Consider the following 9712-nt stretch of genomic DNA (forward strand, 5'->3'; position numbering starts at 1 on the left):
AATTTCTCTCCTGCTTCGTCAACACTGGTTATTGTCTGTCTTTTTTATTATAGCCATCCTAGGATGTGAAGTGGTATCTCATTGTGGTTTTCGTTTGCATTTCCCCAGTGACTAATGGTCTTGAGTATCTTTTCATGTGCTTATTGGCCTTTTGTGTGTCTTCTTTGGAGAACTGTTGATTCGGATTCCTTGCCCAATTTTAAATTGGTGTATTTGACTTTTTATTGTTGAGGTGTAAGCTCTTTACATATCCTGGATACAAGTCTTCTGTACAGGTCTCTTATCAAATAGATGGTCTGCTATCATTTCGTCCCATTCCATAGGTTGTCTTTTCACATTCTTGGTGGTGTCCTTTGAACCATAAAAGTTTTTCATTTTGGTGATGTCCAGCTTATTTATTTTTTCTTTTGTCACTTGGTGCTTTTGGTGTCATAGCTAAGGAATCAATCGCCTAATCAAAGATAATGAAGATTTACTCCTGTGTTTTAAGAGTTTTTTAGTTTTAATTCTGTTAATTAGGTCACTGATCCATTTTGAGTTAGTTTTTGTACACCATGTGAGGTAGGGGTCCAACTTCATTCTTTTGCACGTGGATATCCAATTGTCCCAGCATTATCTGTTGAAAGATTATTTTTCCACGTTAAGTAATCTGGCACCCTTGTTGAAAATCAGTGGACCATAACTGTGAGGTTCTATTTCTATACTCTCATTTCTGTTCCATTGGTCTATATTCTTATGCCAGGACCACACTATCTTTACTGTAGCTTTGTAGTAACTTTTGAAACTGTGATGTGTGAGTCCTCCAACTTTGATTTTTTTCAAGATTATTTTCTGAGTTTCCGGTTATTCTTAGTCTTTTGCATTTCTATATGAATTTTTAGATTAGCTTATCAGTTTTTGCAACAAAAGGAGCTGGGATTTTGATAGGGATTATATTGAATCTGTAAATCAATTTGGGGAATGGTGCCATCTTAACAATACTGCCTTCCAGTCTATGAACATACGATGTCTTTCCATTTATTTAGGTCTTCTTTAATTTCTTTCAATGATGTTTTATAGTTTTTCAGTGTACAAGTCTTACATTTCTTTTATTAAATACATTCCTAAGTATTTTATTCCTTTTGATGCTATCATAAATGGAACTGTTTTCTTAATTTCATTTTCAGATGGTTCATTGCTAGTGTAGAGAAATATAATTATTGTATATGAATCTTGTATCCTCCCACCTTGCTGAATTTGTATTAGTTCTAATAAAACTATTAGTTTTTTGTGGATTCATTAGGATTTTCTACATTCAAGATGCCGTCATCTATGAACAGAGATAGTTTCTTTCTTTCCAATCTGGATGCCTTTTATTTCTTTTTCTTACATAATAGCCCTGGCTAAAGCTTCCAGTACAATGTTGAATAGAAGTGGCAAGAGCGGACACCCTTGTCTTGTCCTGATCTTAGGCGGAAAGCATCTAGAATTTCACCATTAACTGTGATACTGGCTGTGCGCTTTCCATAGGTGGCTGTTATCAGGCTGAGGAAGTTCTATTCTAGTCCTAGTTTATTGAGTGTTTGTATTAGTCAGCTCAGGCTGCCACAACAAAATACTACAGACTGGGTGGCTTAAACAACAGAAATTTATTTTCTCACAGTTCTGGAGGCTGCAAGTCCAAGATCAGTGTGCCAGAACGGTCAGGTTCTGGTGAGAGCTGTCTTCCTGGCTTGATAGGGAAGCCAGCCTCCCTTCTCGCTGCATCTTCACATGGCCTTCTTTCTGTGCTCTCGCAGAGGGCTTGCTCGCTCTCTCTAAGAGCACTAATCCCATCGTGAGGGCCCTATCCTCATGACTTTATCCAACCCTAATTACCCCCCAGGGGCTCCATCTCCAAATACCATCACATTAGTGGTTAGGGCTTCAACGTATGAATTTTGGGGGGACACAAACACTGTCCATAACAGTATTTTTTTTTTTTTTTTTGGTGAGGAAGATTAGCCCTGAGCTAACATCTTTGCCAGTCCTCTTGTTTTTTTTGCTGAGGAAGACTGGCCCTGGGCTAACATCCGTGCCTATCTTCCTCCACTTTATATGGGATGCCGCCACAGCATGACTTGATATGCAGTGCATAGGTCTGCACCTGGGATCTGAACCCATGAACCCTGGGCTGCCAAAGCGGAGCGTGCAAACTTAACCGCTGTGCCACCTGGCCGGCCCCCTAAGAGTATTTTTATCATGAAGGGTGTTGGATTTTGTCAGAAGTTGTTTTTTCCTTGCATCTATTGAAATGGTTTTTCTTCCTTATTAAGATTTATTACATGAGTTGGTTTTCATATGTTAAACCAACCTTCTATTCCTGGGATAATCCTGTTGGTCAGTGTATAATCCTTTTTGTGTACTGCTGCATTCTTTTGCTAGTATTTTATTGAGGATTTTTGCATCTGTGTTTATAAGGGATATTGTTTTGTAGTTTTCTTATAGATGTCTTTGGCTTTGGTATTAGGGTAATACAGGGCTCATAGAATGAGGTAGGGAAGTGTTCCCTCCTCTTCTATTTTTTGGAAGAGTTTGTGAATGTGTTAATTTATGATAAAAACACTTTGCAGACTAGGAATAGAAGAAAACTTCATTAATCTGATAAAGGGTGTCTACAGAAAACCTACAGCTAACACCAGGCTTAATGATTAAAGACTGAATGCTTTTCCCTAAAGACTGGTAACATTTTAATGATGTGTACTTTCACCGTTACTCTTCATGTTTACATTGTCCAGAAGTCTTAGCCAGTGCAATAAGGCAAGAAAAAGAAATAAAAGACTTACAGATTGGAAAGGAAGAAATAAAATTGTCCATATTCACAGATAATATGTTAGTACATGTATCCTAAAGAAGGATAGATACATGTATCCAAGATACATGTTCAACATACAAAAGGATAGATACATGTATCCAAGATACATGTTCAACATACAAAAATGATTTATATATCTATATTACTAGCAGTGAACAATTGGAAACCAAAAGCTTTTTAAAAAATACCATCTACAGTAGTTCAAAATATGAAATATCTATGTATAAATCTGATAAAACATGCAGCATCTGTTAACTGAAAACTACAAAATGCTTGTGGAGAACTCAAAGACCTAAATAAATGGAGAACATACCTTTTTCATGGATTGGAATGTAACATAAAACGTCAGTTCTCCCCAACTGAGCTATAGATGTGATTTAATTCCAGTCAAAATTCCAATAAGACTTTTTGTTAATATAGACTAGCTGATTCTAAAATTCACATGGAAAAGCAAAGGAACTAGAATAGCCAAAGCAATTTTGAAAAGTTAGAACAAAATTGGAGGATTCACACTACTCAATTTTATGACTTGCTATATAAAGCTACAGAAATCAAGACAGGTATTGGTGAAAAGGATAGATACATAAATCAACGCACAGAATACATAGTTCAGAGATAGACCCACACAAGTAATGGCGAATTGTTTTTTGGCAAAAGTTCAAGGGCAATTAAATTGAGAAAGGATAGTCTTTTCAACGTGTAGTGTTGGAACAACTGGATATCCATATACAAAGAAATGAACCTCAAGCTGTACCTCATATCTTATACAAAAACTAACTCAAAATGGACCATACAGCTAAATGTAAAATTTAAACCTATTAAACTAGTAGATGAAAGTGGGAAAATTTTCATGACCTTGGGTTAGACTAAGAGTTCTTAGCTATGATAAGAAAAGTATAATCCGTAAACAAATTTTTAATAAATTTGACTTTATCAAAATTAAAACATTTTGCTCTGCAAAAGACACTGTTAACAGAATAGAAAGAAAAGCTACATTCTGGGAAAGAATACTTGCAAAACACATATCCAAACAAAGGATTCACATTGAGAATATATATTGACTTTCAGGACTCAACAATAAGCATACAAAAAACACAATTTAAAAATGGGAAAAAGATTTGAACAAGTACTTCAAAAAAGATATATGGATGGCAAATAAGCACACAAAAAGATATTCAGCATTATTAGCCATTAGGGAAATGCAAATCAAAGCCACAATGAGACCACTACACACCAAATTACAGTGGCTGAAATCGAAAACAAACAAAAGCTGACACCACCAACTGCTGATGAGGCTGTGCAGCAACCAGAACATTTATATGTTGCTCATGGGGATTCAAAATGGTACAGCCACTCTAGACAAGTTTGGCAGTTTCTTTTTTTTTTTTATATTCAAATAAAATTTTATTTATAAAAACAGGAAGAGGGCCCATATGTGGCACATGAGTCAGTTTGCTGACCTTTTTTTTTTTAAATTTTTTGTTTATTGCAGTAACATTGGCTTATAACATTGTATAAATTTCAGGTGTACATCATTATACTTCTATTTCTGCATAGATTACATCATGTTCACCACCCAAATACTAATTACAACCCATCACCACACACATGTGCTGAATTATCCCTTTCGCCCTCCTCCTTCCCCCTTCCCCTCTGGTAACTACCAATCCAATCTCTGTCTCTATGTGTTTGTTTGTTGTTGTTATTATCTACTACTTAATGAGGGAAATCATACGGTATTTGATCTTCTCCCTCTGACTTAGTTCACTGCATAATACCCTCAATGTCCATCCATGTTGTCACAAATGGCTGGATTTCATCATTTCTTATGGCTGAGTAGTATTCCATTGTGTATATATACCACATCTTCTTTATCCATTCGTCCCTTGATGGGCACTTAGGTTGCTTCCAAGTCTTGGCTATTACAAATAATGCTGCAGTGAACACAGGGGTGCATGTATCTTTACGCATTGGTGTTTTCAAGTTCTTTGGATAAATACCCAGCAGTGGAATAGCTGGATCTTATGGTAGTTCTATCCTTAATTTTTTGAGGAATCTCCCTACTGTTTTCCATAGTGGCTGCACCAGTTTGCACTCCCACCAGCAGTGTATGAAAGTTCCCTCCTCTCCACATCCTCTCCAACATATGTTGTTTCCTGTCTTGTTAAGTATAGCCATTCTGACAGGCGTGAGGTGATATCTCATTGTAGTTTTGATTTGCATGTCCCTGATAGTTAATGATGTTGAACATCTTTTCATGTGTCTGTTGGCCATCTGTATATCTTCTTTGGAGAAATGTCTGTTCAGGTCTTTTGCCCATTTTTTAATTGGGTTGGTAGTTTTTTTGTTGTTGAGATGCATGAGTTCTTTATATACTTTTGAGATTAACCGCTTATGAGATGTATGGTTTGCAAATATCTTCTCTCAATTGTTAGGTTGTCTTTTCGTTTTGTTGATGGTTTCCTTTGCTGTGCAGAAGCTTTTTAGTTTGATGTAGTCCCATTTGTTTATTTTTTCTATTGTTTCTCTTGCCCGGTCAGACATGGTGCTTGAAAATATGTTGCTAAGACCGATGTTGAAGAGCGTACTGCCTATGTTTTCTTCTAGAAGTTTCATAGTTTCAGGTCTTACGTTCAAGTCCTTAATCCATTTTGAGTTAATTTTCCTGTATGGTGTAAGGTAAGGGTCTACTTTCATTTTTTTGCATGTGGCTGTCCAGTTTTCCCAACACCATTTGTTGAAGAGACTTTCTTTTCTCCATTGTATGTTCTTGCCTCCTTTGTCGAAGATTGGGTGTCCATAGATGTGTAGGTTTATTTCTGGGCTTTCGATTCTATTCCATTGATCTGTGTGTCTGTTTTTGTGCCAGTACCATGCTGTTTTGGTTACTATAGCTTTGTAGTATATTTTGAAATCAGGGAGTATGATACCTCCAGCTTTGTTCTTTTTTCTCAGGATTCCTTTAGCTATTCGGGGTCTTTTGTTGTTCCATATAAATTTTAGGATTCTTTGTTCTATTTCTGTGAAAAGTGTTGTTGGAACTTTGATAGGGATTGCACTGAATCTATAGATTGCTTTAGGAAATATGGACATCTTAACTATGTTAATTCTTCCAATCCAAGAGCATGGAATATCTTTCCATTTCTTTGTGTCTTCTTCAATTTCTTTCAGCAATGTTTTATAGTTTTCGGTGTACAGATCTTTCACCTCTTTGGTTAAGTTTATTCCTAGGTATTTTATTCTTTTTGTTGCAATTGTAAATGAGATTGTATTCTTAATTTCTCTTTCTGCTACTTCATTGTTAGTGTATAGAAATGCAACTGATTTTTGTATGTTCATTTTGTATCCTGCAGCTTTACCATATTCGTTTATTACTTCTAAAAGTTTTTTGGTGGATTCTTTAGTGTTTTCTATATATAAAATCATGTCATCTCCAAATAGTGAGAGTTTCACTTCTTCCTTTCCAATTTGGATCCCTTTTATTTCTTTTTCTTGCCTGATTGCTCTGGCTAGGACTTCCAATACTATGTTAAATAGGAGTGGTGAGAGTGGGCATCCTCGTCTGGTTCCTGTTCTTAGAGGGATAGCTTTCAGTTTTTCACCATTGAGGATGATATTAGCTGTGGGTTTGTCATATATGGCCTTTATTATGTTGAGGTACTTTCCTTCTATACCCATTTTATTCAGAGTTTTTATCATAAATGGATGCTGTATCGTCAAATGCTTTCTCTGCATCTATTGAGATGATCATGTGATTTTTTTTCTTCATTTTATTAATGTGGTGTATTACGTTGATTGATTTGCAAATGTTGAACCATCCCTGCATACCTGGAATAAATCCCACTTGACCATGGTGTATAATCTTTTTAATGTATTGTTGTATGCTATTTGCTAGTATTTTGTTGAGGATTTTTGCATTGATGTTCATCAGTGATATTGGCCTGTAATTTTCTTTTTTTGTGTTGTCCTTGTCTGGTTTTGGTATCAGGGTAATGTCGGCTTTGTAGAATGAGTTAGGGAGCTTCCCCCCTCCTCCATTTTTTGGAAGAGTTTAAGAAGGATAGGTATTAAGTCTTCTTTGAATGTTTGGTACAATTCACCAGGGAAGCCGTCTGGTCCTGCACTTTTATTTTTGTGGAGGTTTTTGATTACTGTTTCAATCTCCGTACTGGTGATTGGTCTATTCAAATTCTCTATTTCTTCTTGATCCAGTTTTGGAAGGTTGTATGATTCTAAGAATTTATTCATTTCTTCCAGATTGTCGAATTGGTTGGCATATAGTTTTTCATAGTATTCTCTTATAATCTTTTGTATTTCTGAGGTGTCTGTTGTAATTTCCTCTCTTTCATTTCTGATTTTACTTATTTGTGCCTTCTCTCTTTTTTTCTTGGTGAGTCTAGCTAAAGGTTTGTCAATTTTGTTGATCTTTTCAAAGAACCAGCTCTTGGTTTTATTAATTTTTTCTATTGTTTTTTTACTCTCTATTTCATTTATTTCTGCTCTGATTTTTATTATTTCCCTTCTTCTACTGATTTTGGGCTTTGTTCTTCTTTTTCCAGTTTCTTTAGGTGCATTGTTAGATTGTTTATTTGAGATTTTTCTTGTTTGTTGAGATAGGCCTGTATTGCTATAAACTTCCCTCTTGGAACCGCTTTTGCTGTATCCCATAAATTCTGGCATGTCGTATTTTCATTTGTCTCCAGGTATTTTTTGATTTCTCATTTGATTTTTTTGTTAACCCAATCGTTGTTCAGTAGCATTTTGTTTAATCTCCACATATTTGTGGCTTTTCTGATTTTCTTCCTATAGTTGATTTCTAGTTTCATACCATTATGGTCAGAAAAGATGCTTGGTATTATTTCAATCTTCTTAAATTTATGGAGACTTGTTTTGTGGCCTAATATGTGATCAATCCTGGAGAATGTTCCATGTGCATTTGAAAAGAACGTGTATTCTTTGGTTTTTGGATGGAATGCTCTGTATATATCTACTAGGTCCATCTGTTCTAGTGTGTCATTTAAGGCCAATGTGTCCTTATTGATCTTCTGTTTGGATGATCTATCCATTGGTGTAAGTGGAGTGTTAAAGTCCCCTACTATTATTGTGTTACTGTCTATTTCTCTTTTTATGTCTGTTAATAATTGTTTTATATATTTAGGTGCACCTACATTGGGTGCGTAGATATTTACAAGTGTTATATCCTCTTGTTGGATTGTTCCCTTGATCATTATGTAATGCCCTTCTTTGTCTCTTTTTACACTTTTTGTTTTAAAGTCTATTTTGTCTGATATGAGTATTGCTACCCCAGCTTTCTTTTCATTGCCATTTGCGTGGAGTATCTTTTTCCATCCCTTCACTTTCAGTTTGTGAGTGTCTTTAGGTCTGAAATGTGTCTCTTGTATGCAGCATATATATGGGTCTTGTTGTTTTATCCAGTCAGCCATGCTATGCCTTTTAATTGGAGCATTTAGTCCATTGACATAAAGTAGCTATTGATAAGTATGTACTTACTGACGTTTGGCACTTTCTTAAAGAGTTAATCATGCATTTACCATATAACCCAGCAATCCCACTCCTAGGTATTTGACCTTGAGAAATTAAAAGTTATGTGCCTACAAAAACCTGGACAAGAGTGTTTATAGCAGCCCTGTAATTGCCAAAAGCTGGGAACACCCCAAATGTCCTTGAGTAGGTTAATGAATAAGCAGATTAGTGCATCCATCCAGTGTAATACTGCTTAGCAATAAAAAGGAAGCAACTGTTGACACATGCAACAATGTGGATGAATCTCGAAGGCAGAATGCCACATGAAAGAAGTCACTCTCAAAATATATGCTGTAGGATTCCAACTGTATTACATTCTGGAAAAGGCAAAATTATAACAACAGAATTGATCAGTGGTTGCCAGAGGTGAGGGAGGGTTTGATTATGAAGGAGCAGAACAAGGGAATTTATATGGTGCTGGAACTGTTCTCACTGAGGTGGTGGTTACACAAATCTATAATGTATTAAAACTCATAGAATTACACCAGAACGGTCAGTTTTACTGTATGGAAATGAAAATATAATACCTCATAAGTTAATTCAATAGATTCTATTTTCCAGATCCAACGTTTATGATCTTAGAATTTCCATGTTCCTTATTTGATCCTTTCAACTAGTTTGTGAAAAGGCAAAGTAAAGCAGGTTAGACTAACCTAATTTGTATGAGTGTGAAGTTTCTATCAGCTTAGCCCCAGTGCTTATCTCAGTGCCTGGCATGTAGTGGTGGTCATCCTTTTATTTGCTAAACAAATGGATGAAAACAAGAATAGCAGAGGCTGCAAACTGGCTGCTTAAGGCTGAATATAACATTTTGTGTGGCCCACACCATTTCTGACATCTGAACTAAGTGGCAACATTTAAAAATCAGGGGATTTTTGCATTATTTGGATGTTTGGCTTCTAATGGACATTTATGGAGTTGTTACTCTGTGCCAAGTAGTTTCCAAGCACTTATAATGTTTTGTCATTCTCACAACAATCTTATGCTGTGTGTGCTATTATCCCCATATTACAGATGGACAAATAAAGGCACAAAGAGGATAAGTGACTTCTAAGATCATACAGCAAATAAGTGGCAGAGCCAGGATTTAAGAATAATCTAATTCCAGAGTCCATGCTCATAAGTGCTACACTGCGCCTGACCTTGTTGTTCCATGCTGGCCTGGAGACAGTAGGCCAGAGCCAGGGGCCTCTTTCAGTACACTGCACTTTTTTCTCTTCGAGTTGCCAGTTTTACTTCACAGGTACCTTTCTAGCCCATGTAGGTATATTAAGTTGCTATCCCTACATTAAATAATCTTCCCAAAGTCACATGGCCTTTCAGTGATGGAGCAAA

The sequence above is a fragment of the Ceratotherium simum genome, chromosome 15 (genome assembly GCF_057802395.1).
Source record: "Ceratotherium simum simum isolate JZ-2026a chromosome 15, ASM5780239v1, whole genome shotgun sequence".
Lineage (NCBI taxonomy): Eukaryota > Metazoa > Chordata > Mammalia > Perissodactyla > Rhinocerotidae > Ceratotherium > Ceratotherium simum.